Source organism: Sinocyclocheilus grahami, unplaced genomic scaffold (assembly GCF_001515645.1).
Source record: "Sinocyclocheilus grahami isolate Dianchi unplaced genomic scaffold, SAMN03320097.WGS_v1.1 scaffold74.1, whole genome shotgun sequence".
Classification (NCBI taxonomy): domain Eukaryota; kingdom Metazoa; phylum Chordata; class Actinopteri; order Cypriniformes; family Cyprinidae; genus Sinocyclocheilus; species Sinocyclocheilus grahami.
This window is the reverse complement of record NW_015505253.1, coordinates 110,564-126,772: the sequence shown is the minus strand read 5'-3', so window position 1 is coordinate 126,772 and position 16,209 is coordinate 110,564. Positions and strand designations below refer to the sequence as shown.

At 36.4% G+C, this 16,209-nt stretch overlaps 1 pseudogene; it reads left to right on the top strand.

Moving 5' to 3' along the window:
• Nucleotides 1-16,209, top strand: part of LOC107585763 (nephrin-like) — a 105,248-nt pseudogene that overhangs the window by 85,111 nt on the left and 3,928 nt on the right.

The window sequence follows — 16,209 nt, the reverse complement described above, 5'->3', positions numbered from 1 at the left end:
GGAGATGCCCGATCAGGGTCGTGCTTTCCTTTTTACAGCAAGGGTTGGAGCGAAGGCTGTCTCCCTCCACCCTTAAAGTCTATGTTGCTGCAATTGCTGCTAACCATGACCCCGTGGAAGGGAAGTTGGTAGAGAAGCATGACCTGGTCATCAGGTTCCTTAGGGGGGCGAGAAGGTTAAATCCTCCCCGGCCCCCCTCCATACCCTCTTGGGACATGTCTCTGGTGCTTAAAACACTACAGCAGAGCCCATTTGAGCTTTTGCAGTCAGTTGAGCTAAAGTTTCTTTCAATGAAAACTCTGCTCCTGCTTGCACTAGCCTCCATCAAGAGGGTAGGGGACCTGCACGCATTTTTGGTCGACGATTCGTGCCGTAGAATTTGGGCCGGCTGACTCCCAGGTAATCCTGAGGCCCCGGCCCGGCTATGTGCCCAAGGTTCCCACTACTCCCTTCAGGGATCAGGTGATGAGCCTGCAAGCGCTGCCCCTGGAGGAGGCAGACCCAGCCCTAGCTTCGCTTATCCCGTCAGAGCCTTGAGATGCTACGTAGACTGGACACAAAGCTTTAGGACCTCAGACCAGCTCTTTGTCTGTTACGGAGGCCGGGAGAAGGGGAAGGCTGTCTCTAAGCAGAGGATGGCCCACTGGATAGTGGGTGCCATCACCCTGGCTTATCAGGCACAGGGTGTGCCCTGCCTGCTCAGGTTGCTAGCTCACTCTACTAGAAGTGTTGCATCCTCCTGGGCTCTGGCTCCTGGTGCCTCGCTGACAGATATTTGTAGAGCAGCAGGCTGGGCGACCCCCAACACGTTCGCTAGATTCTGTAGCCTTTGCGTGGAGCCGGTATCCTCCTGTGTTCTCACCTCAAATGGGTAGAGGCACTGAGTGGCACTTTAGCGGCGGCTTGCTAAAACTACTCCAGAGTGTCCGTACTGTTGACCTTGTCGAGCTCATCCATCCCCCCGGCAGCCAGACGTGGCGGAACGTCCGGCGCCAGGCCTTCACTTGATGAATCCTTGAGAACCGGTAAAGGGCTGGGTTCCATATGTAGAGGCCTAAGTGGTTCCCATATGTGTAAAGTCCATGGTATAGCCTCAGAGCCCGTGTTTCCCCGGAAGACTTCTGCCATTTCCAAGAGGGTTACAATCACCTCTAATCTTCCATATGCACCTAAACGAATGTTCATATGTGTAAGTGCTTTAGGAGATCCCAATTTGTCTGTCACGACGTGACGTCTCCGTTACCTTCTTCAGGAAACGAGGGTTATATACGTAACCGAGACGTTATCTGACCAACACAAAGTATCCATGGTTGTTTGACAAAAAAGAAAAGGTTTGATAAATCATAAAAATAATTTTTTCAGTGTAGAGTCTGGTGTTAGTATGTTGTTGTGCTAAAGACACGAACGACTCAAGGCACAAAATATATATTTTTATTTTGATATTTTATAAATATATTTATTCATAGTCAAAATATGTTTGATTTTGTTTTTTATGATTGATAAAATATGTGTCTTTTTTAGGAATTTGAGTATAACTTGACGATCAAAGCAGTGATATTTTAATTATTTGTGTGTGTGTTTTATAGTTATAATGCAGTTAAATAATTTTTATATTTTATTTTTGATATTATATAAATATAATGTTTATTAGATTTATAGCAAATGCAGATTTAGTTGAGTTTTTATTTTTTGTTTTATTTTGATACTTATATACATATTAATACTATATTTATTTATATTACTTATGGATTTATATAATATTTATATTTGTATTATATATTTATATATTATTATTTATATCATATTTATTCATATAGTATTAATTCATTGTTAACTAAAACTGAAACTATTTTTTTAAACTTAAAAATCTTTTAATTGAATTAAAGCTAAAATAAAATATAAATGAAAAACATCAACTTAAAAAACTTAATTTAGTATCACAATGATTCAGCTAAGCACAAAAGTGCTATTTTAATATATATATATATATATATATATATATATATATATATCCTGTATTTTTGATTTGGCTTCCAGATGCCCCTACTGTTTGTATGAAGTCTGATCCTTTGTATGTGAACTTGGGAGACACAGCTGACTTACTTTGTGTCGCTGATGCCAACCCCATCACCTACAGTATGTTTTCCTGGAAGTGGATGGTGAGCGATGTCCTTGTCATTCCTGTTTTGCTTTCAGCCTCGTTTCTCTTTTGCTTATTCTCGTCCTTTTCCCACTATATGGTCCTTTGTTAGCTCAACTCGCTCACTATCTCTCTTTTTATCACCTCTATTTATCTCTTGCATCGCTCCTCTTTGTCTCTAACTCCCTCTTTCTCTCCGACTTCTCTTTTCCCACCATGTGTCACAGCTACTCTGTAACAGAGGTGCTATATTTCACCCTTCTAACTACGACAATGTCTCACCTTTATGTTTAATACTTCTGGCCTAAATGAAGAAAAATAGCTTTCATTAAAGCCGCCTTTCCAAAGGCCACATTTCTCAGTTTTAGCCACAATTGGGGCCGTTTCCAACCATTTCAGTGTCTATAGTGGCCCACGTTCTTAGTCAGTGTCTGTGATATCTCAAGCCATCCTCTTTTTCTGTCAGGTTTTATGTGCAGGTATGGGAAAATTGATGTTGGTGTGAAGTCATTAACATCTTTTGGCTTTTTCTAACTTTTTTGTTAGTGAGTTTGTGGCTTTTCTACAGGGGTGTGTGTGTGTGTGTGTGTGTGTTTTATATATAGGGTGAAGGGGAAGTGGATGATCTGGGAGAGGAGAGTGAAGATGAAGGCACTGGTTTGTTAACTATATATGAGGTGACCCGTGACCGGGCAGGTGTTTACCAATGTACAGCAGACAATGGCATATCGCCTCCTGGCAGCGTGGAAGGACAGCTCATCGTACGCTGTGAGTTCTGCTAGTCACACTATATTGCATAACTGTGTTAAAAAGAGATATTAACCAGAAAGTCTTGACTTTTCTTTTGAGAATGATGAAAGTGTGTCCTGCAAGTGTCAAGCTTCAAAAATAACATAAATAATAAAAGTAAAATAGAAGTAGTCCATATTACCAGTAATATAATTGTCAACAAAAAATTATTATTGATGAAAATGGTGGTTAACAAAGGGTTTTTAATTTAATTTGTGTTTAATGATAAAACATGTTTAAATTAATACATTAACTGTTGGAATACTTTTAAAAAAAAATTTGCACTTTCTCATCAACTAAATTTAATGAACTTATTTTATGAGTGAAACTGATAAAAAAATAATGAATATAAATACTGACTAAATTGTAAGGATGTTTTTTGTGAAGATTAAAACTAAAACTGTTTAAAGATTAGCACTGCATATTACTTTTATGCTATATTACTCCTTTGAAGCCGTTGCAGACTGCAATTGTATTCAGTATTAACTTATAGTATTAACTTAACTCAAAAATATTGCAAAAAAATAAACACTACCATTCAAAAGTATGAGGTTAGTACATTTCTTAAAATAAATTTGTACTTTCATTCAGCTAAGAAGCATTCGGTTAAATTTGTTATAATGTTACAAAAAAATATATTTCAAATAAATGCTGTATGGTTGAACTTTTTATTCATCAAAGAATCCTACAAAAATGTATCACAGTTTCCACAAAAATATCAAGCAGTTTTGATAATAATAATATTCTAGAGCAGCAAATCAGCCTATTAGAATGATTTCTGAAGGATCATGTGACACTGAAGACTTAAGTAACAATTGATAACATTTCAGTTTTGCATCACGGGAATAATAACATTTGCTAAAATAGAAAACAGTTATTTGAAATTGAAATAATTGGAGTATTCCACAGTGTTACAGTTTTCACTGTATTTTTACCAAGTGGCAACCTCCCGCTCTCTCTCTTGTGAAGCCAACATGGAAGTGACTTAAACTGTAATTCATCAACTGGCCACTAGAGGCCTGCAAAAGGGAGTCAATCCCATAGACTCCCCATGATAAAATGCCCAAATTTACAGCAGAAAAAAACATGTTTACTGCCTGGTTCAAAAAATTATTGTGGTCTATATAGCTAATTTTGCCCTTCATGACAACTGTGAGGGGGGTGAATTTTTTTATAACTCATCCGTTTAAATTATATTAAGCCTTAAAGTGCTGCATAATTAAGGGCATGGCCACTTGAGTGACAGGTCTATTGCCGCTGCTGTCACCACGGTCGAGCTTTGTGGGCGTGGTTTCAGCAACCAGCTCCCACCTCTTTGCCCATTTTCGATTATCTGGGAGTGACACGCTGCCAAGATGGCGACGGCCGGCTCCGCCTACTTTAGGCTTCAAAAACACTCTTCGGAATCCTACGGGTGATGTCATGGACACTATGTCCATGTTTTTATACAGTCTATGATTTTTACTCAAACTTTTAAAGGGGAGATAACACACACAGTTTTACCCAATCTCATGTTAATCTTGAGTACCTATAGAGTAGTACTGCATCCTTTATATCTCCAAAAAAGTCTTTAGTTTTATCATATTTATAAAAGAAATATACAGCTTTACGATTCTCTCCGGAAAAAGCCGAGCTCCTGGAGGCGTGCCGTGAGCGGAGCTAAAGATTGACGAGCACTTGAGCTCCGACTGCCAACAAAATACAGGCATTTGATGCAGTTTCACTTACCGTCTACTGTTCTGAATCATGACCGGGATCTTTTATAGCTCGACCACTCTATCCTTCAGTATCAAACGATGTGCAAATCCAGCATCGAACTGGGCCTTGCTTATAAAACGTTCGTCAACAAACACACTTGTGAAACTCCGTTGCTGCTCCGGAAAAACAAACTGCATCCACTGTTTACAAAACATTTGGTTCTTTAGGAAGCTGAACAAAGTTATCTTTCCCTTACAACCAAAAACACACTTCTTTGGACACATTCTTCCCGAGCGAGTCCCGTGGAGCGCTGTCTTTAGCTTGTTGAAGCTATGTCCATTTGGAAGTGTCCTACAGTATATAAAAACAATGTCTTCATACACTTCTAAAAAAGATAACTAACTATGGAGTTATAAAGTTTTTCTTTTTTAATAAATCTGCAAAAATGTCAACAATTCTGTGTTTTTCTGTCAATATGGGGTGCTGTGTGTACATTAATGAGGAAAAAAAATTAACTTAAATGATTTTACCAAATGGCTGCAATATAACAAAGAGTGAAAAATTTAAGGGGGTCTGAATACTTTCTGTACCCACTGTATATGGTTATAACTTGCTTAAGTAGAAATCAACCAGCAGTTCCCATTTAGATAGCTCTATAAATATTGTGTGTGTTTTTCAAGTGGTGAGTTATTCTTCATAAGCAACCATGTGTGCATGTGTGTTTGTGTGTGTGTGTGTGTGTGTGTGTGTGTGTGTGTGTGTGTGTGGAATGTGTAATGACTGTTTAAAATTTAAGTATGTGTGCATGTGTTTGTTTCATGTGTTTTAGAGCTTGTAATGATGGTGCTTGCTAGTGCTTGCAAGACACTATTATATTATTGATACTCCTTAAATATTCTGTTTTTATTCTTCTCCACATTTTTTTTAATTGATTTGGTTTTAACCACTTGACAAAGATTCTTGTCATACATTTGTTTTATGGTTAATTTCAGGCTTTTTTAGATGCTGTTCATTCATCATTTTATGTATATTTATATCGATCGGTATCTAAATAAATACATATATTTAAAAATGTTAAGACATTTAAGATTAACGTTTATTCAATTCAATTAAATAAAAAAGGTTTGGATTTTTAAAAATGTTTTTAAAGAAGTCTCTTTTGCTCACCAAGGCTGCATTTATTTGATCAAAAATACAGTGAAAACAGCAATATTGTGAAGTACTGTTACAATTTAAAGGGGTCATATGACGTTGCTAAAAAATAACATTATTTTGTGTATTTGGTGTAATGAAATGTGTTTATGTGGTTTAAGGTTCAAAAAACACATTATTTTCCACATACTGTACGTTATTGTTTCTCCTCTATGCCCCGCCTTTCTGAAACGTGTCAATTTTTACAAAACTCATCGGTCTGAAAAGCGAGGTGTGCTGTGATTGGCCAGCTATCCAGTGCGTTGTGATTGGCCGAATACCTCAAGCGTGTGACGGAAATGTTACGCCCCTCACCATACTGTTGATGCCGTGTCCCGGCGCAACGAGACAAAAACAATAAAACCTATTATAAATGAGGCATTTGTTGCATCCAGTGGGAACATAATTATGGATTATAATGACTTGTACTGTCTTTTTACGCGTTGTGTTGCATCGCGCCATGTAAACATAAAACCATGTCTGCATTTGTGATCGGAGAAATGACAAACAACATGCGCTACTCTACACTGCTTAAAACTCGCGTTTGAATCATCAGTGGCAAATCATTTAAATATGAAAACGTACTTACAGGCTGTGAGTCAGCATTATTTGTCAGAACACCGGCATTGTAGGCTACTCTCCCTGGAAACAGTCCTTGTCCTCCGTAAAATGCGTTGCACACATCTGAATATTTGTGTTGAACTGTTCTGGAACAGTGTTGTAAATACAACTTAACCTCTTTTGGAAGGCCAAACAAAGTAGTTTCGCTTTCACAACGAAACACACAGCATCTCCACGACATGGCAGCAGCGGCAACAATACTACAGCAAGAATCAAAGTTATGCCTTCTTTCTTTGCATATACATTTGGGCGGTGTTATGCAAATTTTCCCACACAGTGACGTAGACATGTGGGGGCGTGTTTAAATGAGGCAGTTTAGGAGGGCGTGGATGAGTCTTAACTTTTATTAAGAATATCTCTTTGGGTTTGAGACTTTAGTCTTTGCAACTTTAGGGATCTTATCTATTCACAAACAGTTTGTAACACTCCAAAGAGAAAGGAAAACTCGAAATCGCATCATATGACCCCTTTAAAATAACTTTTTTCCATTTTAATATATTTATTTTAATGTAATTTATTCTTGTAATTCAAAGCTAAGTCTCCAGTGTCACATTATCCTTCAGAAATCATTCTAAGATGCTGATTTTGGTGCTCAAGTAACATTTCTTATTATTATCAATGTTGAAAACATCTTTGATGCTTAACAGCATAGAAACATTTGTAACAATGTCAATGTCTTTACTTTTGCTCAATTGAATGCATCCTTGCTAAATAATTCATGCATGAAATATTCATTTCTTTTTCCAACCCCAAACTTATATAACCGTTTCCGCGATAATATTAAGCATCAAGATTAATATGAAGAGATTTTAATATTAAAATCTAATTTGCCTTTTCTTTATAACTCTCTATACAGGATTTGTAGCTTTTGCTGCCTTGCAGGATTTTCAATTCTTTTAGGAAATGCAAAGCCGTTTTGGTTGTGTTTTAGTCCTGGATATCACGTATTATTGTTTATGTGACCTTATCTTACAGGTATGAGGAGAAGATGGAGGTGACGGGAACCGTCCACACCAGCGTTCTGACCGTCATAAACGTGAGCGCAGCTCTGGACTACGCCGTCTTCACCTGCACTGTCCACAACAGCATGGGAGAGGACTCTCTAGACATCCAGCTCCTCAGCACCAGTACATACAAACAGGAAGTGATCCTTTCAATGCCAAGCTTGAACGGTCAGCTTCGCCTGACTGGTCAGGTCACCTTCTCTTGACCCCTATTGAAAGGTGATTGTGAATTAGCATAAATGTATGAATAAATAAAAACTTAATAAATGAAGACAAACAGACACCGGCGTCTGGGTGTCGCATTTCTTATCGCCAACTCATAAGCGCACACAAAGAAGATGAGCAGAGCCATGAAAGAGATTTCTGCTCACCAATGAGATTTTGTTTTTCTCGACCTGAGCAGCAATTGGGATATTAATTATTCAGTTGTGGTAATCAACGTCCGCTCTTTTTCAGACTGTCCCTTAATTTACAGAACAATAGGGTCAAACGATCTGTGTACCTCTTGCTCACAGTGCAGTTCCCTTTGCCTCTTTGTAATACTAATGATGTTACTTTTTTACGTTACACACAAAAATTGTGGTAACTTACTTACATTGGAGATTTGCACCAAAGTTATTATAAAAAAAAGTTTTAATTGTAAATGTCCTTTGTGTAGTATTCCTTTTCTGATTCTGATTTCTGATTCTCTGCTTCTGAACTGTAAATACTAATATATGTATATAATGTACTAATATATAATATAACTTTAAATAGATAGATAGATAGATAGATAGATAGATAGATAGATAGATAGACATACTGCGTTTTTAACATTTATAAATATATATAATTTCATAATAAGCACTGAAAATAAATATGAATAAATATTATATAAATAAATATGAAATATACTGTATAAGAAATATATTTACGGTATATATTCACTGTATTTTAGCATTTATAAATTCACATATTATATTTATTTTAATATTTTATAAATAAATGTGTGTGTGTGTAATATATATATATATATATATATAATTATTTTTTTATTATTATATTTTTGTGTGTGTGTGTGTGTTTTATAAATTGAAAGTTGAGTTGAAATGATTTGCTTTTGTAACAGATACACTTGTATTGAACCCGGAATAATACTTTAATTCTCTCTTTCCTGTAATAAACTTGAATGTTTTCCTCTGTTGCCAGCTCTCTGCTGTGCTGTTGCTTTCTCTCTTTCTCTGAGGTCTGTGGAATCGACTCAGGCAGACACGTTTAATGTTTATCATAAAAACCATGAAATACATTCCAATATCCGCCTCTTTTTGTCCACACCTCCTTCTCTGTTTTTACTGCCGCGAATATTCATAATTAATCTGACACAGCGATAATAAATTTTATGTGCTTCTTATCATCAGTCGACCGGGGAAGGGAGTGCAGATATTTGCTCCCTGCTTTGCAATTTTGGATTGACCCCTTCACCCTCTCCCAGTAGAGCCAACAAGATAATTAAGCAGTTTCACAGTGAAGTGTATTATTGACGCACATATTTCTTTCTGACTGTACAGTAGCCTGTTAATTTCTTTCTTCTTGTCTCTCTCTGTCTCTCTGCCCCTCTTAAATAAACATTCTCTGAGCAATGCAATAAGATTTAGGCAGTAGTTGTATTTTTAATGAGCTTGTGTTCTCTCTGTCTCTCTCTCTGTCTGTCTCAGACCACCCCAATCCCCCATCAGCCCTGAAGCTGCTCCGTGTCGACCATAACTCTGTAACTCTGGAATGGATGCCCGGATTTGATGGTGGTTTGACACAAAACTTCCGTGTCAGGTGAAGTTGTCATAAATGCCGCTGTGAGGTGTCTAGAACATGTGGAGTGTGTTGTGGATATGTTTTATCTCTCAGTATCTAGTGTGTCACAACACTGCACACATTTCAGTTGGCTGATGTATAAACATTTTTATCTAGGTCCATGGCACTGTAATTCCCGTATGATTCCCTGATAGGAAAGGCAGGTTTATTTTTTATGTCACAGTTCATTCAGTAATTCAGTCCTGTCTGGTCCAGAAGTTTGAGACTTCATGATGAAATTGAAAATAAAATAAAATACAAATTTTAATCTAATATAAAATCTTACAAATTTAAATTGAAAACAAAAATAACAAAACATTAACAAAAAAGTTATGTAAAATGAATAAGAAATATTTGCATTTGTGCATTAAAGGTGAACACCTTGAATGTAGAATCCTCAATATTTCTTGTAAAATATTATTTTTAGATTATTCTCAAATTTTGCTGATCATCGTCATGTTTTACACAAACTTGTGGAATTCATGCAGTTCCAGTTCTGCTGTCATTACAGCAAAAACCTAACAAACCAGATATTATAAATTCTGAAATTCCTGTTAATATTAAATTAAACTTTTTATGCTAATTACTTTGTGATAAAATACTTTTTTTTTTATAAAACGTATAGTTCCGGTCCTTGATTCTGATTGGCTGAGCCACGTTCGAAGCACTTTGTTGCAACCACAACTGATTCTTATGAACTACATTGTTTGTTGGAAGAATACTGTTTTTATTAATATCATTTACACTTTATTTGCTCTGTTTTATTTTGTGAAACCTTACTATGTATATGGAATAACTGTTTTATAAATAACACGGCTTCACAGGGCTTATTGCTTTAATAATGGTATATCCTGTATTTAAGTACAAAAATAAGAGCTGTTTCATTAGTGACCCCATTGCGTGAAAGTGAAATTTAAAATGATTTAAGATCCTAAAAACTGAATAAGGACAAAAATGAATAATACAAATTAAAAGGACATGCATTGAAATTAAAGTACATCATTTTGTACATTTCTTCACATTTTTAATTCAACTTTTCGTTCAGATTTTTATGTGACAAATTTGGTAATACAAAAACTTATTAAAGTAGAAAAACAGAGGCATTTCTATTATATCTCAAACTTTTAGACCCAACTGTATGAAAGTCAAGTGTTATTTAAGAACACAAAATGAATAAAGAATTAAAGGAATCACAAGTTTAATGTAGAAATGTATAAAAATAAATGTACAATGTATATAAACATTATCATCTGTTTGATTGACAGGTACCAGTGGGCTGGATCAGTGAGTTTCATGTATGTGGACGTGTTTCCTCCGACAGCCACTGTTTATACAGTCACAGGCCTCAACCCTTCCACTACCTACAACTTCGGTCAACGCTATCAATACAATGGGAGAGAGCAGCTATGCAGACAACAACAAAATACTGACGGTCACCACTGCTGGTATTTTCAGCTCAGCCTGTCTAATAAAGCTTACGACACATAAACTAAATCATTCGACATTCGGTTTCCGACCACGGTGGTTTACTTGTAGATTTAGACACCGGATTTACTTTCCACTGATTTGATGAGCCATTCATCAATCCCACCAATCACATCTAATTTGTAAGGCAAAGATCACGGCTGAGCCTCATGCAAATAAGCCGAATGGCTGAACGTCTACACCAATCAGTGCACCAGTGTGTTTTCTGAATGCATATTTTAGTCTGCATTTTGCCGGGTTTGCGAGCGAGAGGGAGAAAAATCGAGCGATTGAGGGAGAGAGACAGAAAACTAAACCGTGTGATGTATGATAAATGATGATAAGCTACATTCCCTCGGCAAACATAATGAATTCTGCAATTGTAATGTCATAGCATTTGATTTGCAAAACAAATTAGTCATGAGCACAGGCAGCTGACGGAAGTACGGAAAACACAACATGACTCTGCCACAGAGTTCACTGATAGCAGAACTGACAAACCTTACTTATTTAACATTTATCAGCTATTTAAAGACAAACTCTGTCATATTTTGCTCACTGTTGTGTCATAAGGAAGACAGTTTTATCTCTTCCATGGAGCACAAAATCAGATATTTTAAGAGCGTCCTTTTCATACAACAAAACCATACAGTGACCAATGGCTGTCAAGCAACATGAATGTCATACAACAGCAAAATTCATCTTTAATTTTTTGTTAACTTAAAATATCTTATTTGCATTGAGGCAATCAAACATGGTGGAATGTATTATATTATTGTCGTATTTTTGTCATTTATGCTACCATTCAGATTTTGGGGTCAGTGAGATATTATTTGTTTATTTTTAAAAATGCAATTTATTGCTGTAATGGCAAAGCGGAATTTTCAGCATCATTACTCCAGTCTTCAGTGTCACATTATCCTTCAGAAATAATTCTAACATGCTGAATTGGAAACATTTCTTATTATTATAAATGTTAAAAACATTTGTGCTGCTTAATATTTTTGTGCTGCATTTTTTTCAGGATGCTTTGATAAATAGAAAGTTCAAAAGAACAGCATTTATTTAAAATGGTCTTTACTGTCACTTTGATCAAATTAATGTATTCTTATGTAATAAAAATATTGTTTTCTTTCAAAAAAAAAAAATCTTATTGACCCCAAACTTTTTAAAAGTAGTGTACATTATAGTAAAGTACTGTTTACTATTTGTGTGTGTGTGTGTGTATAATAGTAGTACTAATAATAATGATATAATAAAGTGCATCTTTAAATTTGAATATACATTAAATTTTTGTCCTTTTTGAAAGCTTCACTGTGATTGCATGCAAATTTCAAAGCATTTTTGTCTGAACTTTCCCTTTAAGGATGAATAACAACTAGGCGAACAGTTCAGTTTGTACAGTCCTCACTAAAACCATAAATCCTCAATTCCGTTTGAACACACAGCATATGGCTTTGCTTGAGCAGCATTCGACAATAACTAGACTATGAAAAAGCACGAGACGGTTTTTGCAGGTCCATGCGCTGCTTTCCGCAATCACCTTATTTCAATTCACTCCAGTCGAGTAGAAGCCACATGTAATTTAATGCAAATGAAAACAGGGACGTGAAAGTACAGTCCATTCAAGTGCCTCGTTTTCGTTTGTCACATTAAATATGCCATTTACTCTGACTAAAGTCTTTACACATCACAATGGGGCTTTTCAGGCTAGACTAAGTCTATAATGTTTGATTTTACACATTGGTACCTCTGTGCTTTCAGTGGAATTCATTATTTTCCTTTCGACTCTATATTTTCAGTCCACTCTAATGGACTCGGCTATACGTAGTACTAGTAGTGTTGTTGATGCAAAGTGTTTTTAAATGCATAAATCAATTTCAGTTTTTGAATTTTCTGATCATAGACTCACGGTCAGGGCAGAACAAAGGGACTGCACTCTGTAACCTCTGCATTGAGTGATTTACCTTCTCTCTCTCTCTTTCTCTCAGATGCGGAGGAAGCAGATGACGGGGTCTCCCCAGCAGACCAGGACTCGGCGCTTGCAGGTGCTGCATTTCTTCCTCCAGCTTACTGCAGCTGCTATTTATCAAATGTAGAAAAGGCCTGACATCCCAGAATTCAGATCAATTTCTCAGCTCGTACTTCAGTTTCCGTGGCCTTTACCGGCCTGTTTCGTGTGCTTTCATAAAGCCTTGGGGCTCGATGTTTTCCCTGCTGCGTGCGTTTGGTGCAGTTTTGCTCAGGCTATAATCCTGAATGCTTTGGTGCTGTTTAATGGGACACCGTGGCAGTTATTGACCCTTGAATCGGGATACAAAATAAACTGACATTAGCTTGCGGCAAATTCGAGGTCCGTTAGATACTGCTTTGCATTTTGATTGGGTTTGTGTAGAAAAGATTCATTAGGGTTTTCAATTTCCTCAGATAGTTCCTATGTCATCAGTTTGATTTGGGAATGATACACTGTGTGAGGCAGTTTCTGCGAGAGATTCATCATTGTCTTTTGTCTGTGTGAATAAACTAGTTCTTGCGGCGTTGGAGGTATTTTCACGCGGCGAGGCATGACTCGAGCGTGTCAAATCTGTGCCAATCACACGCTCTCTTCTACAAAACTGTGACATATGGTATAGCAAATCCAACAGGACAGTGATGCATAGTTGTGCAAATTCAACTCAAGACATATTTCAGCATCATGAACATATATATGTGTGAGTTTCAGCACAGCTGCCATTAATATATCTTGTGCCCAAAAAGTATTTGAACGCTTAACTCATGCTTGAAAATGTCGGAGTGTCATTGCATTGGATGACAAAATATCTCCCCAAGAAGCAAACAAATGATTCTAGAACTTTTCTCTAACTAACTCAAACTTACAGGATTTTGAGTTGTTTTTGAAAATACCTTTAAGCAACTGGTGCCATGCTGATTTTGAATGGACGTATTAAGTTTCTTTATAAGACGTTTCCACTAAAGCACTATGGAGTTGGTAAACAATTACAATTAAAAATAAATAGACGTTACAATTAACTTCAGTAAAATTTTGCTCCAGTTTATTATTGTTGTTTTGTATTAAAATTTTTAAATTATTATTGGCTTTAGTTACACTATATTTAGTGTTAGACCAATGAAAAGTATTGTGTAAAAAAGTTGTTACCATTATAAATAAATACAAATGTATTCAATAATAATACAAATGTTTAATAATGATTAATTTTCAAATGTATGTAATTGGCTTTATTTACACTATTGTTAGACAAATGAGAAGTATTGTGGAAAAGTTTTTAACATTAATAATAATAATAATACATTTTATACAAATAATAACATGTTTAATAATAATAATAATACATTTTATAAAAATTATAAAATGTTTAATAATAATAATAATAATAATAACAATATTCAGTAGTCAGTATAATCTAAGAGTAATGTATATGTTTAAAAAAGTAAGGGCAAGAACTAATGCAAAAATTAGGTGTATATCTGTCAAAGAGGTAAATAATAAATAAATGAAAGTTCAGTAGTAAATTTTTTCTATAGAGGTTATATGAGGAAAAACATATAGTTCTTAGTGTCCAAATTATTTTGGGATTCACTGACTGAATATCACTTCAATAAAACGATCCTTTCTGATGCATTATGTAGTTTTTATTCACAGCCTTGTTCCTCAACAGGTCGCGGTCTTCCTGTCTATGTGGTGGTGATCCTGACTGTAGGTGGTCTTCTGTTGTTCCTAAATCCTCTGAGTTGCTTTCTATTGGCCAAATGGAAAAGAGGGCGGAGCCTGAAAGGTAAAAGGCAGCGCAACTCCTCAGCGTGTCACCGTTTCTACTTTGCGCTGTTAGACAGCGTGTCCTAGACTGGTCGACTCGTAGCGACAGCACGCGGCGCAAAAGGGATGAACTGTCTGAATCCTAATATGACTTCTCACTTTTAAATCCATCTCTCTCTTTCCCTCTTATCTCGCTTGCTGCCTCCTCAGCCATCTGCATCATCCCGCCATCTCTCCTTTCCCCGGCAGCTGTCACTTCCTCCCTTCGTCTCTCCCCTTATCTCGCCCCTTTCCCTTTCGTCCTCTGTCATTCTCTCTCTCACTCACCCCATCTGTCTTTTTTTCGCCTCGCCCCTTCCTTCAAACTGTCAGGTGTCTTGTCTCTCCCCTCTCATCTCTCGCTCCCGTTTTTTTTCTTTTCCTCTCTATTCATGAACCTGTCGTCCTCGATCCTCTCGCTTTCAATTTGAACGGTCCTTTTTATCAGTTTATTAAAGCTACTGTCACAACACAATTTGTAGGGAGGAACCAATAATTGAAATGGTGTATGATGAATGTTTCGTACACAAACAATCTTGTGTTCTGTCTGTCTGACGTTCTGGACACCTTTCATTTCCGTCATGCTCTCCTTCCTGTGACCTTTGCCCTGTAACACCCCACTCTCCTTTGGTTTTGCCCTCAGAGGACACCAGGAGCATTTCACAGGAGACCAAATGCGAGGAGCAGAGGTGAGTCGTGTTAGCTCTCTGAATCAAAGCCCGCTCACTTCTGTGTAAACCCTGAAAAAAAACAAGATTGCTGCTAAAAATGTGAGTGCAGTGATGCTTGGTTTGCAAGGTGCCATAAAGTTGAATACTTGGTTAGAGATTTGAACAAACTCCTGTGCTTTAATATGAGCAGTAGTAATGGTGATGTGAGCCGCACTAACAAGCAAGACCAGCATGCTGCGATGGCTGGAAGGCATTCTGAACAACTTCTGCCTGTCTGGATGAAGCCTTTCAGCTTCCAGTAGCTATGGAAGCCCTCAAGACGGCATATAGAAACGCTGCTTAGCTTGCATCTCCATAAATAGACTCCAGAGAAGTACAGAGTGTTCAATTCACCAGCCTACAGGTGACAGAGTCACGAGCAACCAAAAAAGGAAAAACAGCAGAATAGACAGAAGTCTTGGAGTTTTAGTAGGATATTACAAAGAGAAACCGAAGCCTGAAGTGTAAATTGAACTTTAAATTGAACATAAAATAACATGGGCAGAGTATTGTACTTTTGTAAAATGACCCAGAATATTCAATTAGGGAAAAAGTAGAAAAGCATTAAATAAATATATTTTGATTAATTCATTTCTTAAATGTGTGCGTTGTTAAAACATAAAATATTGATTTGTGTTGAGGCATGAAATCTAATATGCAATACTGAGTCATTCACTTTGTATATAATAATATTTAAAAGTTAGTTATAAACGTATATATTTTGTATATGTGTGTGTATACACTATGCATCACAACATATATGATCTATATGTTATAAATATATAATATTATATATTTATAAATAGAAATACAACAGAAATAGTCAATTATTTATTTAAATTATATGTTATTAGTATTACTTATATAAATATATTTAATATATGATTAAGTGGGCGATGTGTGTGTGTATATATACAGTGGGTACGGAAAGTATTCAGACACCCTTAAATT